Source organism: Mustela lutreola, chromosome 6, assembly GCF_030435805.1.
Source record: "Mustela lutreola isolate mMusLut2 chromosome 6, mMusLut2.pri, whole genome shotgun sequence".
Lineage (NCBI taxonomy): Eukaryota > Metazoa > Chordata > Mammalia > Carnivora > Mustelidae > Mustela > Mustela lutreola.
Genome location: NC_081295.1, coordinates 128714357 through 128729014, shown reverse-complemented (window position 1 = coordinate 128729014; position 14658 = coordinate 128714357).

Below are 14658 nucleotides of genomic sequence, written 5' to 3'. Positions count from 1 at the left end.
TCGCTAAGCCGAACTAAGCAGACACAGCCTCGACCCTGCAGCAGCGTGCGTGGCCTAGGATGGCACTCTGCTCACAATGCCATCTCTCGGCATAGGCAAGGCCCGCCCTTTCGCTCTGGCGTTCAGGTGGACAGGGGACTAGGCGAGTGCCTTCCCCATCCTTGAGGAGACGTGAGAGGATCACTGCAACACCGCCCGTGCCCTGGGATGGGGAGTAATGGGTAACTGTCCCTGTTTCCCCGGGACACTCCCTGCCTACGCCAATGCTGCCACATCCTGGAGGAAGACGGCATCTGATTGCCCATTCCTCCAGGAGGTGATTCTGCGAGTTCAGGGCCGGGAGTTTGGTGGCAAGCCCACTTCTGCCCTCTGGACAGGTGGCCAAGGAGATGCTGTCCCCTTGGGACCAGAGGCACAGGAAAGGCCTTCCTTCTCGGACTCCTTCCTCAGATTGGAGCACGCTCCCTTGCCCAATCGTCCCCTCATGTCTCCTTAGCAGCCAGGCTTCGTCTCTCTGCACAGGGAGCGGGTGACACTTGTCTTGCCACAGGCCCGCTGTTCCTGCCAGCGCCGGCTCTCCAGCTTCACGACCGTTTCCCGACCCCAAGGCCAAGGGCTCCTTCTCTTCTCCTGGGGCAGCGTGCTGCATTTTCCCAAGACAGGCTCCTGTGGAGCCCAGTGACAGACATGTCCCTTTCCTTAAGGCTCTTTCCACAGGCGCAGGCACGGTTCTCTCTCAGGCAGAGGGGATGCCCAGGCATAGAGGATTTCGCTCCATGCGGGTTTATTACACCATGCTGTGGAGACAAGCTCTGGCAAGGAACCGGCAGCATCCCACACACCCGACTCTGATTTCCCAAAGAATGCTGTGCGTTCCTAGAGGGGATGCCCGTGCAAAGAGTCTTTCGCTTAATGCGGGTTTCTCCCGCCATGCTGATAATACTAGGCTAAGGCAAGCAGCAACAGCAGCCCACAGAACAGACTCTGATTTCCCAGCGACGGCTATGCTTTCGCAGAGGTTTTCAGCTTGGCACGAATCGCACTTCGCTGCTGCTTCCTCAGCAAGGCTTTGTTTGTTCGCTCTGTAGCGGCAGGGAAGAAGAGCTGCGGGGGAGCTGGTGCCTCTGGGACGTTGCTTTTCCGGGCTCCAAGATCGCGCCCGGGTTTCACCTTGCTAAGCCGAACAAATAGACACAGACACAACCCTGCAGCAACGTGCGTGGCCTATCATGGCACTCTATGCCTATTACCATCTCCTGGCGTAGGTAAGGCTTTGCCGTTTCTCCGGCGATCAGGCAGACTCGGGGTCTAGGCCAGTGCCTTCACCACAGGAGAGAGGAGGCGACAGGATCCCTGCACAAGGCCCGTGCACTAGGATTGGGAACTGTGGGGTACTGTCTCCACTCCTTCCGCGGCACACCCCCTGCCACCCACAACGCTGCCACATCTTGGTGGAACAGGGCTTCTGACTGCCGGTTTCTCCATGGGGTTGTTTCTGCGAGTTCCGGGTATGGCACCTGGTGGCAAGCCCAAGTCTGCCCTTGGGACAGGTGGCCAAGGAGATGCTGTCCCCTTGGGACCTGAGGCACAGGACAGGCCTGCCTTCTGCCCAGACTCCTTCCTCAGAGTGGAGCACGCACCCCTGCCCTAGTCATCCCCTCATGTCTCCTTAGCAGCCAGGCTTCCATCTCTCCTTACAGGGAGCGGGTGACACGTGTCTTGCCACCGCCCTGCTGTTCGTGCCATGGTAGGCTATCCTGCTTCCCGAGCGTTTCCGGACCCCAAGGCCAAGGGCTCCTTCTCTTCCCCAGGGACGGCGTGCTGCGCCTTCCCCACACTTGCTCCTAGGGAGCGCAGTGACAGACATATGCAACCATGCTTCTCTCTCAGGCAGAGGGGATGCCCAGGCAAAGAGGATTTCGCTCCATGCGGGTTTATTACACCGTGCTGTGGAGACTAGCTCTGGAAAGCAACAGGCAGCATCCCACAGACCCGACTCTGATTTCCCAAAGAATGCTGTGCTTTCCCAGATGTTGTGCCAGTGCAAAGAGGCTTTTGCTTTATGCGGGTTTCTCCTGCCATGCTGCGAATACTAGGCTAAGGCCAGCAGCAACAGCAGCCCACAGAACAGACTCTGATTTCCCAGCGACTGCTCTGCTTTCGCAGAGGTTTTCACCTTGGCGCGAACCGCACTTCGCTGCTGTTTCCTCAGCAAGGCTTTGGCTGTTCGCTCTGTCACATCAGGATAGAAGAGCTGCGGGAGAGCTGCTGCCTCTTGGGCCTTGCTTTCCCGGACTCCATGTTGATGCCCTGGGTTCACCATGCCAGGGTGAACTAAGCAGACACAGCCACAACCCTGCAGCAGCGTGCGTTGCCTAGGATGGCACTCTATGCACACTACCATCTCCCGGTGTAGGCAACTTTGGCCTTTGGCACTGGCCCTCAGGCGGATTCGCGGACTAGGTCAGTGTCTTCCTCACAGGAGAGGAGAGGCGACAGGATCCCTGAACACTGCCCGTTACTGGAATGGGGAGCTTTCGGGGATGGTCCCCACTCTTTTCCCGGCACACACCCTGCCACCCACAATGCTGTCACATCTTGGAGGAAGATGGCACCTGACTGCGCATTTCTCGAGGGAGCTGTTTCTGCGAGTTCCGGGTATGGCGCCAGGTAGCTAGCCCAAGTCTGCCCTACGGACAGTTGCCCAAGGAGATGCTGTCCCCTTGGGACCAGAGGCACAGGACAGGCCTGCCTTCTGCCCAGACTCCTTCCTCAGAGTGGAGCACGCGTCCCTGCCCTAGTCGTCCCTTCATGTCTCCTTATTAGCCAGGCTTTGTCTCTCTGCAAAGGGAGCGGGTGACATTTGTCTTGCCACCGGCCTGCTGTTCCTGCCAGGGCAGGCTCTTCTGCTTCCCGACCGTTTCCCGACCCCAAGGCCAATGGCTCCTTCTCTTCTCTGGGGGCGGCGTGCTGTGCCTTCCCCAGACTTGTTTCTGGGGAGCGCGGTGACAGCCGTTTCCCTTTCCTGAAGGCCCTTTCAGATGTGCAAACATGCTTCTCTTAGGCAAAGGGGTGCTAGGGCAAAGAGGATTTCGCTCCATGCGGGTATCTTCCACCATTCTGCGGGGACTAGCTCAGGCATTCAGCTGCAGCATCCCACACATCCGATTCTGATTTCACAACGAATGCTGTGCTTTCCCAGAGGAGATGCCACAGCAAAGGGGCTTTCGCTCTCTACGGGTTTCTCCCATCGTGCTGCGAACGAATACTAGGCTAAGGCAAGCTACAAAAGCAGCCCGCAGAACCGACTCTGATTTCCCAGTGACTGCTATGCTTTCGCAGAGGTTTTCAGCTTGGCGCGATCCACACTTCACTGCTCCTTCATTGCAAGGCTTTGGTCGTTCCCTCTGTCGCGACAGGGAAGAAGAGCCACGGGAGAGCTGGTGCCGCTTGGGCCTTGATTTCCTCGGCTCCAAGTTCGCACCCGGGGTTCACCTCGCTAAGCCGAACTAAGCAGACAAAGCCTCGACCCTGCAGCAGCGTGCGTGGCCTAGGATGGCACTCTGCTCACAATGCCATCTCTCGGCATAGGCAAGGCCTGCCCTTTCGCTCTGGCGTTCAGGTGGACAGGGGACTAGGCCAGTGCCTTCCCCATCCTTGAGGAGACGTGAGAGGATCACTGCAACACCGCCCGTGCCCTGGGATGGGGAGTAATGGGTAACTGTCCCTGTTTCCCCGGGACACTCCCTGCCTCCGCCAATGCTGCCACATCCTGGAGGAAGACGGCATCTGATTGCCCATTCCTCCAGGAGGTGATTCTGCGAGTTCAGGGCCGGGAGTTTGGTGGCAAGCCCACTTCTGCCCTCTGGACAGGTGGCCAAGGAGATGCTGTCCCCTTGGGACCAGAGGCACAGGAAAGGCCTTCCTTCTCGGACTCCTTCCTCAGATTGGAGCACGCTCCCTTGCCCAATCGTCCCCTCATGTCTCCTTAGCAGCCAGGCTTCGTCTCTCTGCACAGGGAGCGGGTGACACTTGTCTTGCCACAGGCCCGCTGTTCCTGCCAGGGCCGGCTCTCCAGCTTCACGACCGTTTCCCGACCCCAAGGCCAAGGGCTCCTTCTCTTCTCCTAGGGCAGCGTGCTGCATTTTCCCAAGACAGGCTCCTGTGGAGCCCAGTGACAGACATGTCCCTTTCCTTATGGCTCTTTCCACAGGCGCAGGCGCGGTTCTCTCTCAGGCAGAGGGGATGCCCAGGCATAGAGGATTTCGCTCCATGCGGGTTTATTACACCATGCTGTGGAGACAAGCTCTGGCAAGGAACAGGCAGCATCCCACACACCCGACTCTGATTTCCCAAAGAATGCTGTGCGTTCCTAGAGGGGATGCCCGTGCAAAGAGTCTTTCGCTTAATGCGGGTTTCTCCCGCCATGCTGATAATACTAGGCTAAGGCAAGCAGCAACAGCAGCCCACAGAACAGACTCTGATTTCCCAGCGACGGCTATGCTTTCGCAGAGGTTTTCAGCTTGGCACGAATCGCACTTCGCTGCTGCTTCCTCAGCAAGGCTTTGTTTGTTCGCTCTGTAGCGGCAGGGAAGAAGAGCTGCGGGGGAGCTGGTGCCTCTGGGACGTTGCTTTTCCGGGCTCCAAGATCGCGCCCGGGTTTCACCTTGCTAAGCCGAACAAATAGACACAGACACAACCCTGCAGCAACGTGCGTGGCCTATCATGGCACTCTATGCCTATTACCATCTCCTGGCGTAGGTAAGGCTTTGCCGTTTCTCCGGCGATCAGGCAGACTCGGGGTCTAGGCCAGTGCCTTCACCACAGGAGAGAGGAGGCGACAGGATCCCTGCACAAGGCCCGTGCACTAGGATTGGGAACTGTGGGGTACTGTCTCCACTCCTTCCGCGGCACACCCCCTGCCACCCACAACGCTGCCACATCTTGGTGGAACAGGGCTTCTGACTGCCGGTTTCTCCATGGGGTTGTTTCTGCGAGTTCCGGGTATGGCACCTGGTGGCAAGCCCAAGTCTGCCCTTGGGACAGGTGGCCAAGGAGATGCTGTCCCCTTGGGACCTGAGGCACAGGACAGGCCTGCCTTCTGCCCAGACTCCTTCCTCAGAGTGGAGCACGCACCCCTGCCCTAGTCATCCCCTCATGTCTCCTTAGCAGCCAGGCTTCCATCTCTCCTTACAGGGAGCGGGTGACACGTGTCTTGCCACCGCCCTGCTGTTCGTGCCATGGTAGGCTATCCTGCTTCCCGAGCGTTTCCGGACCCCAAGGCCAAGGGCTCCTTCTCTTCCCCAGGGACGGCGTGCTGCGCCTTCCCCACACTTGCTCCTAGGGAGCGCAGTGACAGACATATGCAACCATGCTTCTCTCTCAGGCAGAGGGGATGCCCAGGCAAAGAGGATTTCGCTCCATGCGGGTTTATTACACCGTGCTGTGGAGACTAGCTCTGGAAAGCAACAGGCAGCATCCCACAGACCCGACTCTGATTTCCCAAAGAATGCTGTGCTTTCCCAGATGTTGTGCCAGTGCAAAGAGGCTTTTGCTTTATGCGGGTTTCTCCTGCCATGCTGCGAATACTAGGCTAAGGCCAGCAGCAACAGCAGCCCACAGAACAGACTCTGATTTCCCAGCGACTGCTCTGCTTTCGCAGAGGTTTTCACCTTGGCGCGAACCGCACTTCGCTGCTGTTTCCTCAGCAAGGCTTTGGCTGTTCGCTCTGTCACATCAGGATAGAAGAGCTGCGGGAGAGCTGCTGCCTCTTGGGCCTTGCTTTCCCGGACTCCATGTTGATGCCCTGGGTTCACCATGCCAGGGTGAACTAAGCAGACACAGCCACAACCCTGCAGCAGCGTGCGTTGCCTAGGATGGCACTCTATGCACACTACCATCTCCCGGTGTAGGCAACTTTGGCCTTTGGCACTGGCCCTCAGGCGGATTCGCGGACTAGGTCAGTGTCTTCCTCACAGGAGAGGAGAGGCGACAGGATCCCTGAACACTGCCCGTTACTGGAATGGGGAGCTTTCGGGGATTGTCCCCACTCTTTTCCCGGCACACACCCTGCCACCCACAATGCTGTCACATCTTGGAGGAAGATGGCACCTGACTGCGCATTTCTCGAGGGAGCTGTTTCTGCGAGTTCCGGGTATGGCGCCAGGTAGCTAGCCCAAGTCTGCCCTACGGACAGTTGCCCAAGGAGATGCTGTCCCCTTGGGACCAGAGGCACAGGACAGGCCTGCCTTCTGCCCAGACTCCTTCCTCAGAGTGGAGCACGCGTCCCTGCCCTAGTCGTCCCTTCATGTCTCCTTATTAGCCAGGCTTTGTCTCTCTGCAAAGGGAGCGGGTGACATTTGTCTTGCCACCGGCCTGCTGTTCCTGCCAGGGCAGGCTCTTCTGCTTCCCGACCGTTTCCCGACCCCAAGGCCAATGGCTCCTTCTCTTCTCTGGGGGCGGCGTGCTGTGCCTTCCCCAGACTTGTTTCTGGGGAGCGCGGTGACAGCCGTTTCCCTTTCCTGAAGGCCCTTTCAGATGTGCAAACATGCTTCTCTTAGGCAAAGGGGTGCTAGGGCAAAGAGGATTTCGCTCCATGCGGGTATCTTCCACCATTCTGCGGGGACTAGCTCAGGCATTCAGCTGCAGCATCCCACACATCCGATTCTGATTTCACAACGAATGCTGTGCTTTCCCAGAGGAGATGCCACAGCAAAGGGGCTTTCGCTCTCTACGGGTTTCTCCCATCGTGCTGCGAACGAATACTAGGCTAAGGCAAGCTACAAAAGCAGCCCGCAGAACCGACTCTGATTTCCCAGTGTCTGCTATGCTTTCGCAGAGGTTTTCAGCTTGGCGCGATCCACACTTCACTGCTCCTTCTTTTGCAAGGCTTTGGTCGTTCCCTCTGTCGCGACAGGGAAGAAGAGCCACGGGAGAGCTGGTGCCGCTTGGGCCTTGATTTCCTCGGCTCCAAGTTCGCACCCGGGGTTCACCTCGCTAAGCCGAACTAAGCAGACAAAGCCTCGACCCTGCAGCAGCGTGCGTGGCCTAGGATGGCACTCTGCTCACAATGCCATCTCTCGGCATAGGCAAGGCCTGCCCTTTCGCTCTGGCGTTCAGGTGGACAGGGGACTAGGCCAGTGCCTTCCCCATCCTTGAGGAGACGTGAGAGGATCACTGCAACACCGCCCGTGCCCTGGGATGGGGAGTAATGGGTAACTGTCACTGTTTCCCCGGGACACTCCCTGCCTCCGCCAATGCTGCCACATCCTGGAGGAAGACGGCATCTGATTGCCCATTCCTCCAGGAGGTGATTCTGCGAGTTCAGGGCCGGGAGTTTGGTGGCAAGCCCACTTCTGCCCTCTGGACAGGTGGCCAAGGAGATGCTGTCCCCTTGGGACCAGAGGCACAGGAAAGGCCTTCCTTCTCGGACTCCTTCCTCAGATTGGAGCACGCTCCCTTGCCCAATCGTCCCCTCATGTCTCCTTAGCAGCCAGGCTTCGTCTCTCTGCACAGGGAGCGGGTGACACTTGTCTTGCCACAGGCCCGCTGTTCCTGCCAGGGCCGGCTCTCCAGCTTCACGACCGTTTCCCGACCCCAAGGCCAAGGGCTCCTTCTCTTCTCCTGGGGCAGCGTGCTGCATTTTCCCAAGACAGGCTCCTGTGGAGCCCAGTGACAGACATGTCCCTTTCCTTATGGCTCTTTCCACAGGCGCAGGCGCGGTTCTCTCTCAGGCAGAGGGGATGCCCAGGCATAGAGGATTTCGCTCCATGCGGGTTTATTACACCATGCTGTGGAGACAAGCTCTGGCAAGGAACAGGCAGCATCCCACAAACCCGACTCTGATTTCCCAAAGAATGCTGTGCGTTCCTAGAGGGGATGCCCGTGCAAAGAGTCTTTCGCTTAATGCGGGTTTCTCCCGCCATGCTGATAATACTAGGCTAAGGCAAGCAGCAACAGCAGCCCACAGAACAGACTCTGATTTCCCAGCGACGGCTATGCTTTCGCAGAGGTTTTCAGCTTGGCACGAATCGCACTTCGCTGCTGCTTCCTCAGCAAGGCTTTGTTTGTTCGCTCTGTAGCGGCAGGGAAGAAGAGCTGCGGGGGAGCTGGTGCCTCTGGGACGTTGCTTTTCCGGGCTCCAAGATCGCGCCCGGGTTTCACCTTGCTAAGCCGAACAAATAGACACAGACACAACCCTGCAGCAACGTGCGTGGCCTATCATGGCACTCTATGCCTATTACCATCTCCTGGCGTAGGTAAGGCTTTGCCGTTTCTCCGGCGATCAGGCAGACTCGGGGTCTAGGCCAGTGCCTTCACCACAGGAGAGAGGAGGCGACAGGATCCCTGCACAAGGCCCGTGCACTAGGATTGGGAACTGTGGGGTACTGTCTCCACTCCTTCCGCGGCACACCCCCTGCCACCCACAACGCTGCCACATCTTGGTGGAACAGGGCTTCTGACTGCCGGTTTCTCCATGGGGTTGTTTCTGCGAGTTCCGGGTATGGCACCTGGTGGCAATCCCAAGTGTGCCCTTGGGACAGGTGGCCAAGGAGATGCTGTCCCCTTGGGACCTGAGGCACAGGACAGGCCTGCCTTCTGCCCAGACTCCTTCCTCAGAGTGGAGCACGCACCCCTGCCCTAGTCATCCCCTCATGTCTCCTTAGCAGCCAGGCTTCCATCTCTCCTTACAGGGAGCGGGTGACACGTGTCTTGCCACCGCCCTGCTGTTCGTGCCATGGTAGGCTATCCTGCTTCCCGAGCGTTTCCGGACCCCAAGGCCAAGGGCTCCTTCTCTTCCCCAGGGACGGCGTGCTGCGCCTTCCCCACACTTGCTCCTAGGGAGCGCAGTGACAGACATATGCAACCATGCTTCTCTCTCAGGCAGAGGGGATGCCCAGGCAAAGAGGATTTCGCTCCATGCGGGTTTATTACACCGTGCTGTGGAGACTAGCTCTGGAAAGCAACAGGCAGCATCCCACAGACCCGACTCTGATTTCCCAAAGAATGCTGTGCTTTCCCAGATGTTGTGCCAGTGCAAAGAGGCTTTTGCTTTATGCGGGTTTCTCCTGCCATGCTGCGAATACTAGGCTAAGGCCAGCAGCAACAGCAGCCCACAGAACAGACTCTGATTTCCCAGCGACTGCTCTGCTTTCGCAGAGGTTTTCACCTTGGCGCGAACCGCACTTCGCTGCTGTTTCCTCAGCAAGGCTTTGGATGTTCGCTCTGTCACATCAGGATAGAAGAGCTGCGGGAGAGCTGCTGCCTCTTGGGCCTTGCTTTCCCGGACTCCATGTTGATGCCCTGGGTTCACCATGCCAGGGTGAACTAAGCAGACACAGCCACAACCCTGCAGCAGCGTGCGTTGCCTAGGATGGCACTCTATGCACACTACCATCTCCCGGTGTAGGCAACTTTGGCCTTTGGCACTGGCCCTCAGGCGGATTCGCGGACTAGGTCAGTGTCTTCCTCACAGGAGAGGAGAGGCGACAGGATCCCTGAACACTGCCCGTTACTGGAATGGGGAGCTTTCGGGGATTGTCCCCACTCTTTTCCCGTCACACACCCTGCCACCCACAATGCTGTCACATCTTGGAGGAAGATGGCACCTGACTGCGCATTTCTCGAGGGAGCTGTTTCTGCGAGTTCCGGGTATGGCGCCAGGTAGCTAGCCCAAGTCTGCCCTACGGACAGTTGCCCAAGGAGATGCTGTCCCCTTGGGACCAGAGGCACAGGACAGGCCTGCCTTCTGCCCAGACTCCTTCCTCAGAGTGGAGCACGCGTCCCTGCCCTAGTCGTCCCTTCATGTCTCCTTATTAGCCAGGCTTTGCCTCTCTGCAAAGGGAGCGGGTGACATTTGTCTTGCCACCGGCCTGCTGTTCCTGCCAGGGCAGGCTCTTCTGCTTCCCGACCGTTTCCCGATCCCAAGGCCAATGGCTCCTTCTCTTCTCTGGGGGCGGCGTGCTGTGCCTTCCCCAGACTTGTTTCTGGGGAGCGCGGTGACAGCCGTTTCCCTTTCCTGAAGGCCCTTTCAGATGTGCAAACATGCTTCTCTTAGGCAAAGGGGTGCTAGGGCAAAGAGGATTTCGCTCCATGCGGGTATCTTCCACCATTCTGCGGGGACTAGCTCAGGCATTCCGCTGCAGCATCCCACACATCCGATTCTGATTTCACAACGAATGCTGTGCTTTCCCAGAGGAGATGCCACAGCAAAGGGGCTTTCGCTCTCTACGGGTTTCTCCCATCGTGCTGCGAATACTAGGCTAAGGCAAGCTACAAAAGCAGCCCGCAGAACCGACTCTGATTTCCCAGTGACTGCTATGCTTTCGCAGAGGTTTTCAGCTTGGCGCGATCCACACTTCACTGCTCCTTCTTTTGCAAGGCTTTGGTCGTTCCCTCTGTCGCGGCAGGGAAGAAGAGCCACGGGAGATCTGGTGCCGCTTGGGCCTTGATTTCCTCTGCTCCAAGTTCGCACCCGGGGTTCACCTCGCTAAGCCGAACTAAGCAGACACAGCCTCGACCCTGCAGCAGCGTGCGTGGCCTAGGATGGCACTCTGCTCACAATGCCATCTCTCGGCATAGGCAAGGCCTGCCCTTTCGCTCTGGCGTTCAGGTGGACAGGGGACTAGGCCAGTGCCTTCCCCATCCTTGAGGAGACGTGAGAGGATCACTGCAACACCGCCCGTGCCCTGGGATGGGGAGTAATGGGTAACTGTCCCTGTTTTCCCGGGACACTCCCTGCCTCCGCCAATGCTGCCACATCCTGGAGGAAGACGGCATCTGATTGCCCATTCCTCCAGGAGGTGATTCTGCGAGTTCAGGGCCGGGAGTTTGGTGGCAAGCCCACTTCTGCCCTCTGGACAGGTGGCCAAGGAGATGCTGTCCCCTTGGGACCAGAGGCACAGGAAAGGCCTTCCTTCTCGGACTCCTTCCTCAGATTGGAGCACGCTCCCTTGCCCAATCGTGCCCTCATGTCTCCTTAGCAGCCAGGCTTCGTCTCTCTGCACAGGGAGCGGGTGACACTTGTCTTGCCACAGGCCCGCTGTTCCTGCCAGGGCCGGCTCTCCAGCATCACGACCGTTTCCCGACTCCAAGGCCAAGGGCTCCTTCTCTTCTCCTGGGGCAGCGTGCTGCATTTTCCCAAGACAGGCTCCTGTGGAGCCCAGTGACAGACATGTCCCTTTCCTTAAGGCTCTTTCCACAGGCGCAGGCACGGTTCTCTCTCAGGCAGAGGAGATGCCCAGGCATAGAGGATTTCGCTCCATGCGGGTTTATTACACCATGCTGTGGAGACAAGCTCTGGCAAGGAACCGGCAGCATCCCACACACCCGACTCTGATTTCCCAAAGAATGCTGTGCGTTCCTAGAGGGGATGCCCGTGCAAAGAGTCTTTCGCTTAATGCGGGTTTCTCCCGCCATGCTGATAATACTAGGCTAAGGCAAGCAGCAACAGCAGCCCACAGAACAGACTCTGATTTCCCAGCGACGGCTATGCTTTCGCAGAGGTTTTCAGCTTGGCACGAATCGCACTTCGCTGCTGCTTCCTCAGCAAGGCTTTGTTTGTTCGCTCTGTAGCGGCAGGGAAGAAGAGCTGCGGGGGAGCTGGTGCCTCTGCGACGTTGCTTTTCCGGGCTCCAAGATCGCGCCCGGGTTTCACCTTGCTAAGCCGAACAAATAGACACAGACACAACCCTGCAGCAACGTGCGTGGCCTATCATGGCACTCTATGCCTATTACCATCTCCTGGCGTAGGTAAGGCTTTGCCGTTTCTCCGGCGATCAGGCAGACTCGGGGTCTAGGCCAGTGCCTTCACCACAGGAGAGAGGAGGCGACAGGATCCCTGCACAAGGCCCGTGCACTAGGATTGGGAACTGTGGGGTACTGTCTCCACTCCTTCCGCGGCACACCCCCTGCCACCCACAACGCTGCCACATCTTGGTGGAACAGGGCTTCTGACTGCCGGTTTCTCCATGGGGTTGTTTCTGCGAGTTCCGGGTATGGCACCTGGTGGCAATCCCAAGTGTGCCCTTGGGACAGGTGTCCAAGGAGATGCTGTCCCCTTGGGACCTGAGGCACAGGACAGGCCTGCCTTCTGCCCAGACTCCTTCCTCAGAGTGGAGCACGCACCCCTGCCCTAGTCATCCCCTCATGTCTCTTTAGCAGCCAGGCTTCCATCTCTCCTTACAGCGAGCGGGTGACACGTGTCTTGCCACCGCCCTGCTGTTCGTGCCATGGTAGGCTATCCTGCTTCCCGAGCATTTCCGGACCCCAAGGCCAAGGGCTCCTTCTCTTCCCCAGGGACGGCGTGCTGCGCCTTCCCCACACTTGCTCCTAGGGAGCGCAGTGACAGACATATGCAACCATGCTTCTCTCTCAGGCAGAGGGGATGCCCAGGCAAAGAGGATTTCGCTCCATGCGGGTTTATTACACCGTGCTGTGGAGACTAGCTCTGGAAAGCAACAGGCAGCATCCCACAGACCCGACTCTGATTTCCCAAAGAATGCTGTGCTTTCCCAGATGTTGTGCCAGTGCAAAGAGGCTTTTGCTTTATGCGGGATTCTCCTGCCATGCTGCGAATACTAGGCTAAGGCCAGCAGCAACAGCAGCCCACAGAACAGACTCTGATTTCCCAGCGACTGCTCTGCTTTCGCAGAGGTTTTCACCTTGGCGCGAACCGCACTTCGCTGCTGTTTCCTCAGCAAGGCTTTGGCTGTTCGCTCTGTCACATCAGGATAGAAGAGCTGCGGGAGAGCTGCTGCCTCTTGGGCCTTGCTTTCCCGGACTCCATGTTGATGCCCTGGGTTCACCATGCCAGGGTGAACTAAGCAGACACAGCCACAACCCTGCAGCAGCGTGCGTTGCCTAGGATGGCACTCTATGCACACTACCATCTCCCGGTGTAGGCAACTTTGGCCTTTGGCACTGGCCCTCAGGCGGATTCGCGGACTAGGTCAGTGTCTTCCTCACAGGAGAGGAGAGGCGACAGGATCCCTGAACACTGCCCGTTACTGGAATGGGGAGCTTTCGGGGATTGTCCCCACTCTTTTCCCGGCACACACCCTGCCACCCACAATGCTGTCACATCTTGGAGGAAGATGGCACCTGACTGCGCATTTCTCGAGGGAGCTGTTTCTGCGAGTTCCGGGTATGGCGCCAGGTAGCTAGCCCAAGTCTGCCCTACGGACAGTTGCCCAAGGAGATGCTGTCCCCTTGGGACCAGAGGCACAGGACAGGCCTGCCTTCTGCCCAGACTCCTTCCTCAGAGTGGAGCACGCGTCCCTGCCCTAGTCGTCCCTTCATGTCTCCTTATTAGCCAGGCTTTGTCTCTCTGCAAAGGGAGCGGGTGACATTTGTCTTGCCACCGGCCTGCTGTTCCTGCCAGGGCAGGCTCTTCTGCTTCCCGACCGTTTCCCGACCCCAAGGCCAATGGCTCCTTCTCTTCTCTGGGGGCGGCGTGCTGTGCCTTCCCCAGACTTGTTTCTGGGGAGCGCGGTGACAGCCGTTTCCCTTTCCTGAAGGCCCTTTCAGATGTGCAAACATGCTTCTCTTAGGCAAAGGGGTGCTAGGGCAAAGAGGATTTCGCTCCATGCGGGTATCTTCCACCATTCTGCGGGGACTAGCTCAGGCATTCAGCTGCAGCATCCCACACATCCGATTCTGATTTCACAACGAATGCTGTGCTTTCCCAGAGGAGATGCCACAGCAAAGGGGCTTTCGCTCTCTACGGGTTTCTCCCATCGTGCTGCGAACGAATACTAGGCTAAGGCAAGCTACAAAAGCAGCCCGCAGAACCGACTCTGATTTCCCAGTGTCTGCTATGCTTTCGCAGAGGTTTTCAGCTTGGCGCGATCCACACTTCACTGCTCCTTCTTTTGCAAGGCTTTGGTCGTTCCCTCTGTCGCGACAGGGAAGAAGAGCCACGGGAGAGCTGGTGCCGCTTGGGCCTTGATTTCCTCGGCTCCAAGTTCGCACCCGGGGTTCACCTCGCTAAGCCGAACTAAGCAGACAAAGCCTCGACCCTGCAGCAGCGTGCGTGGCCTAGGATGGCACTCTGCTCACAATGCCATCTCTCGGCATAGGCAAGGCCTGCCCTTTCGCTCTGGCGTTCAGGTGGACAGGGGACTAGGCCAGTGCCTTCCCCATCCTTGAGGAGACGTGAGAGGATCACTGCAACACCGCCCGTGCCCTGGGATGGGGAGTAATGGGTAACTGTCCCTGTTTCCCCGGGACACTCCCTGCCTCCGCCAATGCTGCCACATCCTGGAGGAAGACGGCATCTGATTGCCCATTCCTCCAGGAGGTGATTCTGCGAGTTCAGGGCCGGGAGTTTGGTGGCAAGCCCACTTCTGCCCTCTGGACAGGTGGCCAAGGAGATGCTGTCCCCTTGGGACCAGAGGCACAGGAAAGGCCTTCCTTCTCGGACTCCTTCCTCAGATTGGAGCACGCTCCCTTGCCCAATCGTCCCCTCATGTCTCCTTAGCAGCCAGGCTTCGTCTCTCTGCACAGGGAGCGGGTGACACTTGTCTTGCCACAGGCCCGCTGTTCCTGCCAGGGCCGGCTCTCCAGCTTCACGACCGTTTCCCGACCCCAAGGCCAAGGGCTCCTTCTCTTCTCCTGGGGCAGCGTGCTGCATTTTCCCAAGACAGGCTCCTGTGGAGC